The following is an 18,917-nucleotide window of genomic DNA, read 5'->3' on the forward strand; positions in this document are numbered from 1 at the left end:
GCCACAATAATAATAGTGATGAAATAATAATATTGATTACAATAGTAAATAATTTATTGATATTTATGTTTTATCCGATATTTGTGCTTTTTTGAAGAACTGAATGGTATTTCTTTCAATCATTGGATCCAGTTCTATATTTTCAGCAATAATATTGAGACTTTTGTCTGCTTGTTAAATTTATTTTTGGTTGTTAGTTTGAGACATCCGAGTATCTGGAGGCTCGCTTTTCTTCATCAAAAATATGTCTGGTAATCTGGTATGACCAACCAATTCTAGCCCACTTTAACTTTTTTTCTATTTAATTTGGGTTTATATTCAATCTTATAACGGATTATTTTATTTGATTTAACCTGGTTGTGTAGCCGTATACTTTATCAATGATCATAGGAAAATGGCGTTTTATTTTATTTGTTTTTAATATGGCTATTTGGCGAGATGTAAATAACTTGGCTGTTCTCTTTCAATTATTTCAATATCAACTATGCCAATGTGCAATCCAGATTAGAATTGTATATTTTTTTTCTCACTTCTTCGAGTCTATTTTGGATCTGGAGTGCTGTATTTAGCTAGTATATTATAACCTATTTTACATCTCAGTCTAAGTACTTACGCCACTGGATGGCCAAGTGCGAATGAAATGTCATGATATGCTATTTTTATACAATTGATTTAGTTTTTTTAGTTTGTTCAGCATTCGTCATACGTTATTAAGTGTACTGTGTTCATAATAACTGTTTCAAAAATCATAATTGAAACGATGTTCAAAAAACAAATGATGGGTATTTTATTGAAATAAAATTAGTTCTATATCGTCGTACCTATTCATAAACTTACAGCAGTCGCCAGTCGAGTATAATATTATTCATTATAATATTACCTCACCGTCAAAATCGATTATAATAAATATTTATTGTTTTAGAATTCGGTGTTCCGACTCGGGGTGGGGCAATAAAAGAAAGGCAAACGGGCATGTGTCCGGCTCGTTTGTTTTTACACAAAAACAATAATTTATTATTAGTGTTATTGTCTACATTTTTTAATCGAGCCCGCAGGTGCGTGCGTTTTAAAAATAACAATGATAAACGAAGCGTCAAAATACGTTTTATATTGAAATCGTCTGAAGTAGGTAATTTGTTTTTTTTAAAACTACAATAAAATATTTTGTAGTCTAATATACAATATTATATATTATATCCGCTGTCGAGTATTGTTCTCAAGTCTTTTCTTCCGTATCGATTACCTAGGTATGAAAATCTGCAAAATATATCGTCAAAACCTAAATGAAAATGATTGCACTGCAGTTCACACATTACTCCTAAAGACATATTTACTTTTTTATATAGATTAATAATAATATTCATTTTACTATCAATTATTTAGAATCCAGAACTTAGAGTATTTTTTTTTTAACAAACACAACTCACTAGTTGTGTTTAATATATCTTGTGCCACGTACGATTAGTGTAATAAAAAGCCATTAGTCACGATGGTTTAGAAATAATTCACTACCTATTGGCTATAATCTATTACATAATATATAATGTGTACATAATAAAAAAATAACTAATATACAGGATGGTTCACCAAACATTGTTCACTCCAATTTATTTTCTTTAATATTGCATTTATTCAAGTTCAGGTTATTGGAATTTTTAAATACACTAATTAAGTGCCATACTTCCAAATCCTTACATCAATTTTTATACCATTTAAAGAGTATCTCGAGGAATGTCCAAAAATACAAAATTAATGCAAAATTTGATTTACCTATAGTATTTATTATACTCGGACAATTTTACAAATTATAAATTGTTAATAACTTTAATAGTAATAAGTTCATATAATGTTCAAATCAGCATAGCCCTCCATACTTCCAAACCTATTTATAGTGGTCCTTATTAAGCAAAAATAAATAACTCAAAAACTACTTGTTTGGATTTCGAATCCAATTCATAAAAATTATCGAAACATTTTCAAAAAAGTCAGAAAAAAATGTACTGGATAAAAGGTGGACGGTGGTTCACTTATTTTGGAAAAAAGAAGTTTGTTTCGCCAGTTACAGGCCACTTCTTAGTCTTTAAATGGTATAAAAAGATGTATGTATATTTGAATACCCGGTCCTCAAAAGTATATTCTCAAGAATTCAAATAATTCAGAATTTAAATTTTAAATAAATTCATTGTTTAAGGTAAAAAGGGAAGTGAGCATGCTCGGTGAATTACCCTGTATATTACATTGTTTACTTTTAACGGACAAAAGATATGTATCATGGCGAATGGGCACATCGTGCGTTCCTGACGGGTAAAAATCGTTGATAACGTTCGTGTTCAAAAATATTCTTCACGGGAAACATTTAATTTCAATTGTGTTTTCGTGCAGTATTTTATTGTATTTTTTTTTTTATTACGATCATTGTTTCGTACGCCGGGTGAATAATGCACATTATCTATATATACGTATAGGTACCTAACTATATTATATCCACCCTCGCAACAGCCAATGGTAAGGGTGCCAAACACAGACCTAACGCAAACCATATAATTTCACATTATTTTATACATTTACCCCTTCTACGTTTCCGGCCACCAGGCAGTCTCGTTCGAACAATGCAGTTCACTCGTGTCTCTATATAACAGTACAGTTAGATTAGGTTTTGGCGTCTCGTGTGTTCGTTGTTTTTCGTTTTTTTTCCACCGGAGAGACGTTTAAATAATATAACTTACTACCCCTTTTATGTGCCTAATAATAATACCTGTACAAAAACCTCTGGTCATATTCGACCGTCGTCAGTGTGTAACAACATTATATTCTTTCCCGGAAAATTAAACACAAGACGATGACCTATCAATAGCGGTACCACCAATAATGGCCGAAAATATTTTTGTTGTGCCGCAATAGAGATTGATTGTCAGATCGATCTTTTCTTTTACGCTGCAGCAGATCGCTTAATCTATAGTAAATCGAATCGATTAAATGGTAAGTAATGAACGTACAACACATATAAAATATGATGGGTATATATATTTTGTCCACTTTCTTAAGTTCACACGATTTGCTTTCTATAGTTTTGATTCTTTGACTTTTTTAGATATTTAAATTTCATTTTACAGACATCGTTTAGGTATTGAACTTGGTGTATTTTTTTGATTTTATTTGTATTAAAAATAACACATTTTCAGTCAACTAAAAACTGCACTTCCTTGTCAATTGTAAAGGTAGATATTATTTTTTATCATTCTATCGGAACACCATATCACTGGCTTTTATAATTGTAATAATTTAATATGATGTTCTATAAATTATAATAGTGTAATATCATAGTATACTGGATTACAAAATCTCAACTTGGTGCAATACGACATTAAAAAATCAAATTCTGAGTAGGTATAAAAATATAATTTCATCTTCAAGGTACGTCGGATACTTTTATAAAGAGGTTGTTATTGTACGTAATATCATAATACCTACATCATACTGTATTATAATAATAGGTACAGCTTAGATTTGTATTTTATATCACGTTTGACATGTATGGATAAATGCGTTGTCGACGTCATGACCAAACTTTCTATAAATGTCGAGCAAATAGCTTTAATTTTTATTAAAAGCTATACATTTGTTTAAATATCGTGTCTTATAAATCATAATATAAAGGAAGTAGGTACGCGTAACTATATAAGCTGCCTACATAATATACTATATTATACGAATTATTATCGAAATATTTTGTGGTACCTAGTACCAACTTACACGGTTTATTTCAATTTAATACATTTATTTGCTCGTAAAAAATAATTTTACCGCGATGATTGAAAACGAAAAAGTATATCTGTTATATTGTGATATTATCCGTGTTACAGTGATTAGTGATTAATGAATACTGATTACTCATTTTAGTGAACATACAAATTATGTTAAAAAAAAAAATGAAAGAATAAAAAAACCTTCTTGGAAAAGATCATTATCGATTTTCGGAAGATGCGATGTCCATTATAAAGCAATTAAGTTTCTATTCTACTTTACCGTTCGGGTTGTCCTACTTGTTATTTCACTTGTAACAGCGTGTAACTGTTATTATATTATTATACATCATTATATTGTAAATTATGCTATGTATACAAATCGTCGTGTACCAAAAGTTGTTAAATTTTGTTTTAAAATAATATCTCGGTATCTGGATGTCTATTACTTAGGTATAAGAAGTCACTCGTATAAGAATACCTAATATATAAAAATATTAATTGCCACCAGCCACCAGAAGTCAGAAACAATAATCGGTTCTAGTCCAATGCGATTTATAATTTTTCGTAGATATAAACACTATACAAAAAATACTATTATACTATATTTTATATTTTATAGGTATACCTTATGTTAGGTAGGCACCTATCCAAAAAATTAAAATTGTGTCTATAAATCATCAACATTTAATACTGGAAATATGTTTTTTTACCAGATAGTAATAATTTATTTACTTATTTAATACAAACAGACGTAACGCATAACATATGGTATAATATAACAAAATAACATACAATATTGTCAATATTACAATATAATATAATGCATATAGGTGCCTATCCATTATAGTATTATGCATTAGGTGTGTAGTATTATAGTGTACAGATTATGTATATTTTAGCTTTTAAGACGATGGTGACCTTTAGGTGGTTTTCACTTTTGAAGTGTTTACGAAATATTATTATAAGTTAATACCTAACATTTTTTTCCCCGTCGTCCGTGTATAGTACCGTCAAAGATATAGGTTAATGTAAATTATAAATCGATTATGTAACGGCAGCCTTTAAATAAAGACCAAAGTTTATGAAATGCTTTTACCATTAACATGATTACTACTTTATATTGAAACATTTTAAGTGAAATATGGGTAGTAGTTAGTGTTAGTCTTTATTTTACTATATACAGATGGAACAGATGATACAAATATATCATAGCAGAAAATGTATTTATTTATATATTTCTAATAATTATTACTTGAACCGTGCTGAAAGTGCGATCTTCTATGACTGGAAAAGCTGCAAAATACGTTTCTTTCGTGTAATCAAGACTATTCATTTGTTTTTAAATATTAATAATAGTAAATGTATATGAATTTATTGTATGAATATATTTTTTAAGATGTTGTGAGTAAGGTCATATAAGGGCATAATTAATTTTAATAAATAAATCACATAACTATTTTAAATATTTTAAGTTTTTAGTGCATATTTTGGTCATTATACATCTGTAATATAAGCAAGTATTATAAACCCGAGCCCTTGTAAATTGTAACTACTAATAAGCATTAAAAACCAATAGGTACGGTTTCTCTGCAGTGTCTTTAATATAGATCGAGACATATAGTCGGCGTCTAGACCTTAAGGGAGACTTAAATTAGTTTTTGCAGTGAACCGATTAAAAAACTTTATAAATGCGTAACACGGGTTGTGCGTATGTACGTGTATAGGTTCTAAAATATAAAAGAATTCTAAATCGCAGTGTTTAGTATAATTCGCGAAATCCTACATAAATAATAAACATAAACCAAAGTATAAGGTAAAAAAACCATACAAGCTGCCGTTGACCGGATTTTTGTTTTGTTTTAGTATTTTATCGACAGTAATATATATATATAAAATTCAAATACCACTTAGTCACTGATCGCTGTAACTCAAAAACTAGAACTTGTAATTTGGAATAGAGGCTCTTCTCGTATTTTCACCGTGCGCTAAGAAAAAATTTTCAAAGACGTCGCGTATTACTGGAGTAATTAACAATTACATTTTAACATTTGCATTGTGCGGCACGACTGCCCGCGGTCTTCTAGCTGCAACTCATCATTTTTGTCCGTCATGTACATAAGAATTGTTCCGAGAAGTTATAGGGATATATTGTAAATATGAAAAAAAAGAACAAAAATACACACGGGCAAAACCGGGTAATTCAGCTAGTACATTATAACTCGCACGACGACGAACTTTGTTTTTGAGCTCGATACAAAAAAGAAAATAGAAATCGAACTATTATTTAGACCTAAGCACACAACCTTCTCCGTATAATATTATTATGTTATACTCAAACGAACACTCGCACGTTAATTTTTATTTAAAATGCCACATAATATGTACACTCGTATTATATGAGCTTATATACTCATATATATATATAGACGCGGTTTACGTCACCGCGGCTACTGTCTGTGTGTATAGGTATGTGGTAGGACGACTGTCGAGTCTTGAGTATATTATAGCAGGTAGGCTAACCTATACGATTATACTCCAACTTGAATATTAACCATAGTGTTTTTCAAGGATTATGGCACACGAACAAACAGTACACAGACGTCGTAATTACATGGTTGGCGTGGGGAAAAAGAACGCAAAGACTACACGCGCGCGCGGCGTTTCACTTTTGAAAAATCGTACGCCTAATATGCACTGCCGAGTAGATATATAAGTGAGTGAGTAAGTGAGTGAGTGAGTGAGTGAGTGAGTGAGTGAGAGAGTGCACCTATATAATATAATATCGATTATGTAATACATCACCGAGTGATTCGTTCGACGGTGAACTGCACGCTCGCCCATCGTCGTCGTTGCCCGAAAAGCTTTTCAAAGTTGTTGAGAACATTTCTCTTGTCCGCATTATTAGAAATCGAAAATTATTTGAAACTTTTATATGTTTAATATTGAACGAGAGTATAAATGGGAATATTTGAAGAATTAACTTCAACAAACGGGAAATTAACTTCCGAGTTTCTATAGTGGAGCAAGGAGTTACTTGGCTCGCTTTAAACGAAGCTGTCCATAAATTCAATTTTTCTCGCAATAGCTGCAGTACTTACCTCGATTCTCACGTTTTCTTTTTATGTTGTGATTGAAAAAAACGAATATTCGTAAATACTTGAGATTTTCATTAATTTTAACATTTTTGATACAATACCTAGGTGTAATTGAAAAATATTTCTAAAAATGTCGATAAAAAAATGTTTGCTGAATCAAAAAGGTTGAAAATTTAACAAAAGGTTCTTCAGAAGGTTTTTTTTTATTGTTTATTCTTTTTTATTGCTGGTTCACTAAGACCGCTCAAAACTAATTTTGTGCCGTGTGCAGGTATTTTATATCGGATTTTAGTATATATATCTCATTATATAGTTTTCAATTTCACTTATTCCACAGATTGATAATATTTTATACTTATATATTTACATTTTAAGTTAATATTTTAAAATATTTAATATTTTCAAATATCTTCTATTTGGTACCTATCTTATCAGTATTATCACTTATTTATCAAACAACTGAACTGAAGATATTAGTAAATATCTAGAAATAACCTTTTTGGCTGCTATTGTTATTCTTAATAACAGACACAAATAATAATTACTAGATTGTTAACGTGCTGTATGCTTTTTTATTGAAAAGAAGTCATCATTTTCCGCTAACCCTTGTGACAATAAGAGAATTACCAATCACACATTTTTATATAGTATATTTAAATATTTATATTTTTTGTTGATAATATAGGCAATAGCGCAGAATGGCCAGAATATATTCTGTGTCGGTTATTTACTTATTATCACGAGTTAGTAATTTATAATTTATTATTTATATCTGTTTTAATGTGTTATCAATGGAGACATTTCGTGATCTTATTGATAGTAGAATGTAATTCAAACTACAGATAGTGTCTAAAACTTTTTGTTTTTTTTTTTCTTTTTTCCAACGTTCGGAAGTTGCTCGATTACCTTAAGCACAATGTTCTAAATTGATTATTCAATTATTCCGGTACAGTAAAATTATTTATTTATAAGAAAATATAATACATTTATAAAGAGACATTTTGTGTACTCGTCCGTTGTGGTTGTCCATAATAGCTAATTTACTGATCTAGACATTCATATCAGCTCCTTTTCATGTATTATATATTCAATAACTGTGATCATCCGGGATTTGTTTTTGTAAATATTTTATGAAATCATTTTTATATTTTAACGTTTCATAGTTCAACTCCTATGATGCCTCCAGGGGTTTCACCGTTGTACTTATAGACAATGAATATCTCAATCGCCAGTACTATGGAAATTTAATATTTTTAATTTTCATTAAGAACTTGAGTTTTAAAACATTTTAAATTAAAATAACATACGTATAAGTAGCATGAATCCACCGTAGTAATATGTATATCCATATACTATGGAGGTAATTATGAGAATAATATACAAGATAAACAAAAGTTTATGGTAAAGCAGCCATTTCTTAATCGTACCTCCGCTTGGCTAAAACAAGAACAGATTTGTACATATTTTCCTTATTGATTAGTATAACAATTATTTATCATTATGATACTATTCTTATATGTAAATGCTAATTTACTAATCGACTTTTTACCGAATAATGTCGTGTTATTAATGTCTGTCTTAAATGGTATTGAAAAAAAACTTATTAGGTACATGTTATAAGTTTTGGTACTTCCAAATAAATTATATACATAAAAGCATAGAATGCAAAATCCGAAATAAACTAGATCAAATAAATGTTAATGAATTACCAGCTCCCATATAAATCTTTCGAAATGATTAGATTAAAAAAAAAAATAATAAAAATCCATACTGTTTCCAGACTGTATTCATAATATGCATATTATATATGAAAGATCAGGTGCAGTGATACGAATTAAGAGCCTAACAGGGCAAATTCCTAATAATTGGCTTATAAAAAATACAATCTTTCGATTCGAATGTTGGTAATATGAAAATTGAAAATGACGAAGATTAGCACAACTTGCAAATTGTTGTATGATTTTGGTTACAATGTAGGATATCACCTACTCAGTTATCAACTCGTATTTTCATAAATCTGTCATTTTAGCACTCTAGTTTCCTTACTTAAATTTTCGGAAATCGTTTCAAATTAAGTAAATAAAAGTTACTTTATTTTTATATCACAAATTAAATTTTTATTTTATTCATTTTCGAACTGTGCTAATTATGTGATACAAATGAGTATACGATAATTCGTACTTCCCCCGTGAATAGAGCAAATGGAGAAAGTTCCGACATGATCAATGGGGAAAATACGTCATGGTCAATGGGGCAAATGTGGTATGATGCCTTGTTGCACCTGACCCCATATATTAATCGGATTACTTATTAGAAAATATATATTTTAATTATTTAAGTAATTTAAATTGATACATACTTTTAATATATGTTAAAATTTTAACAAACAACTTATACTTTAATATGATGCATAAAGTATTAATTTCTTAAAAATCATAAAAATTGAAAAAACTTTAATGATCAGTCAAATTATGATAAACTTAAATAATTAAGTTCTATCAACGGAATTTGTTTACAGATATTTAATAGTTTATGACACTTGTCTCGATCAAAAAATGAGGTTGGATAAACAGTGAAAAAATAACTGGTTTTGCACTTACTCCAGTTAACAGGTAAAGTGCAACATTATTTTTTATTTTGTTTGAATATTTATTTTTCAACCAAAATAGTATCAATACATTATTTTAGTACAAGATTAAATTTCTGATTAATTTATTAATACATGTAAAAATGTTTTTGATACATTAAAACAGCACAGGAGATATCTGATATCTACAGTTCAAATGAAATTTTTCGAAACCACAACGCTGTTACCCCACCTGACCTTATAGCAATTAGCAATATACCAAGTGTTTTTTATGAAATTAAAAAATCTATTCTGAGAGTATGGATTAATTTTAGTTGTAATCATAATATCTAAGGTTTGTTCTTAATATTTAAAAATTAGATATACAATTTTACTTAGTATTCAAAATATAATTATTTACCGGGCTTGCAGGTGTTATTTCATAATTGACTATAAATAACACGATAAAGACAATGATCAATATGACCAAAAGAATAATATGTACTATTGAATCCATGAACGAGTAAGAATGGTAATGGTGGTCTTGGTGGCCTACTTCTTTGTCTGTTCCTTTTTGCATTACATCTTAAAGAAACAAAGTTAAACATTTCAAATTAATTTAAAAATAATACGTTCAATTGTAAAAATATAAATTATCATCTTTTTATTGTACAAAATCGTTATCAAAATTAATTTCTCATACTTACATACGATCCACTCAACCACTTTCATAATCAAATATATAGCGCCCAAGCCAAAATATATCTGAAAACAAATTATTAAGACATATTTAAATAGGTAATAGTGCTAATAAAAAAATGCAGGTAAGTAGATGTCGCTCTGCTGTACATTAGGTGCCTAATAGGTCGCTGTAATGGATGGTATTAAATTTGAATTCGTTGATATCATATTACTAAATACGAAAAACAATTCTGAGCGAAAACGGTGTCAGTCTAGAATATTTTATATTGTTATTACTTATTAATATGGTAGCCGGTAAGTTGAATTAGTATTATTCTTAAATTATCAGTGATTCTGGAAAATATTAAATATACCTATGTAAAATTGTGAACCGAATTACAACAAAATGAGAAACGTTATTCTTTGTAATTTTGTCCAAATTGGAACTTAAAATATCTGTTAAAAAAATTTATATTTGTATATTAGCTATACAAATTGCAAATGTTATAAATTTTTAACTACAAAATCATTTTTAATATTCAATTTGATAAATGTTATCAAAATTTGAACTTTAAATCCATAAAAAAAAATCGTGCCAAAGTATTTCTAATATTTTTCAACTGCTATTGTAACAATATATTAAGATTCTTGTATTAAATTGTCATGCTTTTTGACTCAATCGCTAAAATGTTATTGATATTTGTAGAAAAAAATGAAAATTGAAAATATCCGTCAACAGCTTGGTTTTGAGTAAACATTTCCGTTTTCCCTAATTTTTTATTTGTTTTTCCAGTCGCTTTTGAAAACTATTGGTAATTTTAAATTTTAACCTTCAAAAATGTACCAACTATAGATTCACGTTCCTACCAGAAAATAGATGCTGTTGAAGGAAATCGAAGCATTTTTACTGTCCGAAACCGTGATGACAGACAAAAAAAAAATATAAAAAAACACATCATTGTAAAATCAATAAATTCATCGCACCGCTCAGAATCTAAAATATCGAGGGACTCTCTTCTCTGTTCGGTGCTGTATAGGAAGTTTTGGCTGTAGGTATCTCTTCAGTGGATTTAACCCTTTAATGAATATATATTATTTGAATTCAAAGATAAATCATTGTGTACGATAAAAAGTAAGCAACCTTGCTTTTCCTTATTACAAGGAAATTGGATCACCAAATAAAATTGCAAAGAATTAAAAAAATAATACGTGATGTTTACATTATACATTTTCATGTGTTGGGTAGTATTTAAGCGTTCAGTATAAATGATATTTAAGAATGATACAATGACGTATAGGCATTGCACTGCACGGTAACAATTTGATGATGCAGCAAAATAGCATCTTGCTTGTATATATTATGGATTCTTAAACGAAAGACATTTATGTAGAAACGATTCTGATTGAACGAAATTGGGTGGATCAACATAGTATATTTTTTATAATATTAGATACCTAGACAACATCATATTTATATTGTTATTGTTATTTTGACTATTTTCTTTATTTGGTAGATCGTAGATGGTTGAATTGGACTAATTTTTTAACTAAAAAACATAGCTCGCATACCCATAAGTCAATAATTTATTGACGTTTTATAAGAATGATGTATATTATTTAGAGTTAATAAGTAGGTATAGCTCAAAAAGTGTCACAATATTCTAAATTGTATTTATTTATTTATTTATTTATTTATTTATTTATTTATTTATTTATTTATTTATTGAATAAACGGGCGTGAGCCCAGGTTGAAATAATTAAGTGTACAATAAAATCATACAATAACGTAACATGAATATTGAATAATATAACAAAGTATAAAATATAAATTAAACTAAACAATGAATACAAAAGTAAAACTATTAAAGGAACAACGGATCCTCGTTGGCTAATTTCATTATTCTCGTAATAGGTTCATTTTTTAGATAGTTTCTAGTGCAGAAGGGTATTAAGAAAGGGTGATTATTGCGAGTGGACCTAACAGGAACTCTAAAGTTAATGAGAGAAAGAGGGGATGGGGAATCGACCAAGCCTGTTAGGAGTTTGTTAAGGAAAGAGAGATAATTGAAGCGGCGACGGTCAGCTAGGGAGGATAAGTTAAGCAAACTGAGAAGAGGAGTGTAATCGTGAGAGGTGCAGTTTACGCGAAGAGAATGTTTCATGTAACATAAACATTTTCGCTGAACCCGTTCTAGTTGAAGACAAGCATCAGTTGATTGGGGATCCCATACAACTGAGCCGTATTCTACGATTGGACGCACAAGTGCACTTGTCTAGAAAATGTAATACTCAATAAACATTTGTATAGTAAATTGTAAGTCATACGTTTATTTCTATAGTTGAATGACAATGAAAAATAAAAATCAATTTTATCAAAAATTTGGGATACGTTTGGATTCCCATTATTTTTAATCTGTTTTTGCCAATAGCTGGAAATCATCGCGGTTACCTATTTTCGACTTATTTAAATTACTTACCATGTTTAGAAGACCGATCAGTCTGCAGATAGTCCAGTGTTCCATGTTTAATAATGTATGTTATACTACGATGGTTTATATATTGTTGAACTTTTGAAACGAGTTATCTTCTCACTTTTAACAGCACTGGTTATTGTAAAATCTTTAACAAAAAAAAGGCGACAGTTTGGTGTCCGTAAGTTTATAAACGAAACAATTCTAATGAAACAAACAAGATTGTCGCACGGCTTCTGTTATAATACTGTTGTCTAGACATACATGTATCGTTATTACTATTGTGGTTACTATGGTCGCTAATGATGGAAAACGAACACTACTTATATCTAGCCAACAATCAAAGTTTAAACAAATTGTACCAGCAATTGTTTCGTAAATTTAATAAACACACACGGGGACAAAAGCAGGGGCATCATTTCAATTTTTTCTCTGGTGTCCGAAGTTTCAAACAGGTCATTTTTAAAATTCACCAGGCCATGTATACAAAAAAAGATTTACTTATTTACATTTTCCTGATTTTAGTTTTTTCCATAGATCATGGGTCGTATCAACAACAGTAAAAATCAATTTAAAAACTACAATAAAATAAATAATTGATTATTATGCAGTTACTTAAAATCTGATTTTTAACAAATTTTAGAATTTACCTAAATATCGCATATATTCATTTATTTGAGATTGTTTGTACTACTCTTGTAAAGTGTTATGTGGAGTAACACATTTCTGTCTTTCCAATAAAATTTTTCTTTTTCAACAGTAAATTATTTTGTGGATAATTTTTCTGAAAATGTTGGTGTGCCTATAACTCATAAGCTACTTGTTGGAAATTCAAAAATGTTCATGTATCAAAAGTACTCTAAATAATAATCTGTTTCTGAGTATAAAATCAAAAATGTATGATGTCGTTCAAAATAAGTAAAAAAACTTAACTTAAAAATATACAACGATAAAAAAATTAATGAATGTAATTTTTTCGATAATGTTGTTTTGCAACATCAACTTAATATGTAAAAATGGTATTTAAAAAAGTTATAACTTTTCGAAAGTACTCGAATGTCTTTTTGAACGTCTCCACTGGCGAAGGAAAATTAAACCATACCTTTTCCGCAAATAAATTACAAAATTTTAAAATCGTTTTCGTATATTTCTACAAATATGCACTATAGTGTACATATTATCACGATAAATTATAACTTAATATTGCTTCTTCGGTTATTGAATCGTAATATGTTGACGTGTTGTCACGATTTAAATGTGACTTTTTCCTCGGGTCACTGTCGCCCAGACGACATAATTATGTGGCATTCACAGCCCTATACTACAATAGGAGTTACGTTGTACAACATTTAATAATGAATAATAAATAACAATATAATAAGTACACTGCAGCTTACTCGTGGTGCAGCGCGTTTCACGAAGAATCTTGCAGTATACGCGTGTCTTTTTGTGCCGTGTGAAAATCACATACTTTATACGACAAAAATATGATTTTCACAACTGCTGCAATAAAGCATAATATACCAATTACAGGTTACATTATTTACGTATGGGATTCATCATCGTACAACCTAGAATGAAATATGTATAAAAGTTGCGCATTTTTATGTATGTATGCAGTGATGTAATCAAGACTAATCAACTTGATTAGTGGATGGGATCGTGGGGAGAGGGTATCGATGTATGGACATTGACACATCGCGGGCATTGGGCAATAAGAATAAAGAAGCTCTATTTTTTTTTTTTTTTAATTTTTCAGTACGGCAAATTTAAGATTCAAGACTACAATTCTTTTTTTAGTTAAAGCATGAAAAAAAGAAAGTCAAATTATAGACGTAAAATACTGCACTTGTCCATCACAGCACTATAGTTAAAACTCCATACGACTATACCTATCTATAACAGAAAGTAAGGATCACAAATTATAATGATAACTTGAGAAAATATTTGTACACATCTAAAAAGTTCTACAAACCCTTTTTACACGTTAAAAATAAATGTATTCCTGTATAAAGTCGGTTAAAGTAAAATGTTACTTTATAATTCCATACATTTTTTAAATCAAAACAATCAAAACGAAGCATTTGTATAACTATAGTGTTTTTTTTTTTTAAAGAAATACATACTATATTTTGTTTCTGTACCTCGACTACCTTGCCTGATAATGGATCGTTTTTAACCAGTTTAATCCAATATTGCTGTCAATGTATACATGGTTTAATTTATCAAGCTTATTTTCAAAATTTAAGAGTTAGAACTTTTTTGTCCCAAGTTGAGGCATACTTTTGATTTCAAATTGTATAACTGGAAAAAAAGTGTACGCCTCATTCGGATGACTCACGATAACTATTCGTCTGCTCTGGCCACTCCTCCTCCCCCCGAAAAACCTCGCTCGTCATTTGAAAGTATCTTAATTTATAATCGTCCGAAATATTTCGCAGTAAAGCAAATTAATAAAAGTTTCACTTTTCTGCGTACCGGCGCACTGCAATCAAATGCGCCGACTATATTATATTGTTACATGATTGGTGTTTATAACAAAAAAAAAAAAAATCTAAACAATAAGTGATCGGTGCCTACTACGACTTACTCGTCGTTCGGCCCCTGTAATAATATAATAATCTATTCACGCGTCCATAATAATATGCGGTATATAATATAATATTATTACAAACGCATATTATAATATGCATACGACGACGAATAAGGCACTTAACCATCGGTTTTTATTATATATTATATCATTATTTTTTTTTTTTTTTCAAACTCGATAAAAATGAATATTCATGGATGCGAATTTCACACGTCGTCGGACACTTATTCTCCGGATATATCCTCCGCAGCATTATATATAAATATAACGAGTGCTCACACTGTATACACGACGACGACGACGACGACGACGACGACCACTATTATATTATTATATTTTATACTACCTGCCTACTACTGCAGCGGTTCAGCCGCGAATAAACGCATAAATAACGCGAGTATGGGCACATTACGTACCTACCTGTACATACGTTTTATATGTGCACACGGCCGTCATAAATCATCAGACCCGCGCGGAGGAGTTTATTGCGTGCCTACATGTATATAAGGTATATTAAAATATTTTATATATGAGTACCTATACGCTATTACACTGCCGCGGTGTGTGTATAGATGGCTATAATAATATATATATTTTATTAGAATTTAATGTCAACGACCCAAATTTATGACACGCACGCGACGCGCCGTCGTATTTCGCGATTATAATTATTATTATTATACTTTTCGGCTACTAGTATTGTGCATTTTGTCGATGTGCGTAGGTAGGTTTATTATATGGCTCTCCTGCAGTACACCGGTGTTGGGCGAGAAAAATATGATTAATACCGACGGTTAAAGTCAACAAAGATTTAATCTCATATCTATACATTATTATTATTATTATTATTATTATTATTATTACCCATGGACTGTGGTATTGTCAAACCGACAAATTATTTAAATAATCGCTGAATTTTGGTCAACACTAAATAGGTACAGAATTCAGAATGTATTATGATTTATTATAGTATTCCCACTAAGTGTACAGACTATATTCGTGTTAAAATTAATAAAATATCAATATGAAAAAAAAACTACCTATAATGGTTAACAATTATTATTAAATACTCCTTTCATTCGATCGTTGTCCTGCGCGGTTTATCTGGTCCAGTTTCATTTTTGTTTAAAATGTATTAAACATAATTATATTTATATTGCAACATGAAATTACAAGTAATACAACTGTAAATATAGTACAATTTCGACAAAATCATCTCGCGATATTATACAGGTACCTAAAATGAAAATAATGTAATAAAATATGCCATTAAAAAACAATATTTGATAGAAGCGTGATTCAATTTTCTACAAATACACAATGTATACAGCCGAACAATAATAAAGTGATGAAATATGATTTTACTAGGATATTGTGAATTATAAATTTAACTTATCAGTACCTACAATATTTTATATTGAGCAATTTTTGTAAATATATTAGGTACTCTTCTTCAGTGCATAAGCTTTCAATTATCATCTTTTAATTATGAAATATATTTTAAATTATTAATAATGAACTATATTGACTAAATCAACTAATATTAATTATATTTATTACAATTCATAAATTTTGAACAATGGATATTATAATATAGTCCTTATACGATGTAAACAACGGTTATTCATCGAGCCTTTTTCCAACACAATACCTCACTTCAGTGCAGTCAAAACTCAGATTACTACTATCAGCTCACTGTCATAACGGTGCGTTACATAACAATATATTACTCTATATCAGGTACATACCATGGTTATCAATACCGTGTATAACTGTGGTATAATATATCAACAACTAGAAACATAGAATTTCAGCGCACATTATTCGCTAGGTACGTGCAGTACGCAGTTACGAACAGAGAAAAATATTGAAAGGTTATGGGTAGGTATATCATATATTAAAAGTAACTGTTATTTTCATCAGTCATAAAATGTCTGTAGTAGAAACAGGAATGTGTACTGAGAATTTAAAAAGATGATGTAATTGGTTTGAATTTAAATAGTTGCCTATATCGCATGGATACACATGTGTTCCCCACAAAAACCCGGAAAACGCTTAAGATGGGTAACCATATAGGATGTGTAGTGTATGGTGTACCAGCATCCGAGCAAGATTGACTTTGAACTACACAATTCGTTATTATTGAATTCAATACTGAATAAATATTATTTTCAATTTACTATTCAACGCCAAAGATCTAATGTCGACGGTAAATTTCGAATATCGCTTAGTGTGTAGGAAACACGGTGTGTGGGTTCATATTATATGCTTCGGAATGGACCGGAATGAGCTGCAGGCTTCTTCGAAATGTACTTGTGGTATTGTATTGAGTTTAGTAATTGTTATTAATTTCACACATACAAGTTTTTAGGGAAAAAACGTGATTTTAATTGTGTTTTCTATTGACATTCGCAACGCTATACTATTCTATAGATAAAAAAAAAAAAGTTGACAAGACCTACTTCTATCACCCTGCGCATACTTGCTGGGCTAAGGACCTAATAATTACAACTTATAATTTACATAATTATACGTCTGATATTCGTCTGACGAGTAATATACATCCCAATAATAAATGTATATATTATAAACTTACTTGATTTCTGCACATTATTATTTGCAAGTGCGTATATTATATACGGAACACGGCAGATTTCATTTTCCCCAAAACTTTTGATTTTACCACTATACATTTAAACCCTTATGCGATCGAACATACAATATTATCATTCATTTTATCCGATCGCTGGTGCACAGCCGTTGTAAAGGTAGAAAATACATTTTGAGGTTTAGCATCATAGGTATTCGCCTAAATTATTCAATTGTTGAAGAAAAAATTACCGACTAATTATAAAATGTATATTATTATAATTGTATTAAATTGTACCTATTTGCATTGTACCTAATATTTATGTGTATTATGTAATTTAATGTTTATTTAATTGTTTGTAATTTTTGATTTTCAGTCAGTCCGATTCTACAGGCCTCGAAAACGGTTGTTCTACACGATTTCATAAAATAGCGACGACGGAACCGTGTATAATGTATAAGAGGATGCACACAACCGACGGATATTTAGACATAAAGAATGTAATAATATTAGGCATACTATATTGTTAGGTTTGTTATTATTGTTGTAAATTTTTTTTTCGTTGATACCCGTGGTGAACATTGTCTATCACAATCGGTGATGAAAAACGATCTGCGAACCTTGGCACTGGAAGAATTCACAGACTAATTATTGAAGATCGTGAGTCTCCTGGTGTCAACTATTGCGGATCGATAACACTACGATTGTTGAATATAATTATATACTACGACGGTTTCAAGCACAATATATGCATATATATATATATATAGTATGTATATATATATATACCTATAGGTCATGATATAATATAGGTATATATGCGAAGGCTGAGAAAGTTAAACAGTCTGTTGTTGTTGTTTGACCCGTCAAGCAAAAGGTCGACCAATTTTTTATTTAATTTATGTGTAATTTATTTATAAAATTGTCATAACACGAAAACTAGTCATTCTAGAGCATATAATAGGTGTATATTGTATAATAGTTCTAAGTTACCCTACATACAATTAGAATACTAAGTAATGCACTTATTATTTACTAGCAAAATCGTGTTATATATGTACAAACAAATTTTTGACTGTTGTTTAAATTTAAATTTGTAAATTCTTCGGTATGCCTTTATAGACTAGTTATGCATTAACCAAATAATAATAACGTTTTTTTTCTTTTTTTGTACA

General features: G+C 29.6%; 1 long non-coding RNA gene across 1 annotated transcript in view; it reads left to right on the plus strand.

Moving 5' to 3' along the window:
• The window catches only part of LOC111041456, an 82,335-nt gene extending 63,824 nt beyond the window's left edge, over positions 1-18,511 (plus strand). Inside the window, exon 4 of the long non-coding RNA XR_002605328.1 lies at positions 18,119-18,511. This is a non-coding gene — a long non-coding RNA (uncharacterized LOC111041456). The remainder of the gene's footprint in view (positions 1-18,118) is intronic.
• The last annotated feature ends 406 nt before the right edge of the window (positions 18,512-18,917 follow it).

The sequence above is a fragment of the Myzus persicae genome, unplaced genomic scaffold (assembly GCF_001856785.1).
Source record: "Myzus persicae strain clone G006 unplaced genomic scaffold, MPER_G0061.0, whole genome shotgun sequence".
Classification (NCBI taxonomy): Eukaryota; Metazoa; Arthropoda; class Insecta; order Hemiptera; family Aphididae; genus Myzus; species Myzus persicae.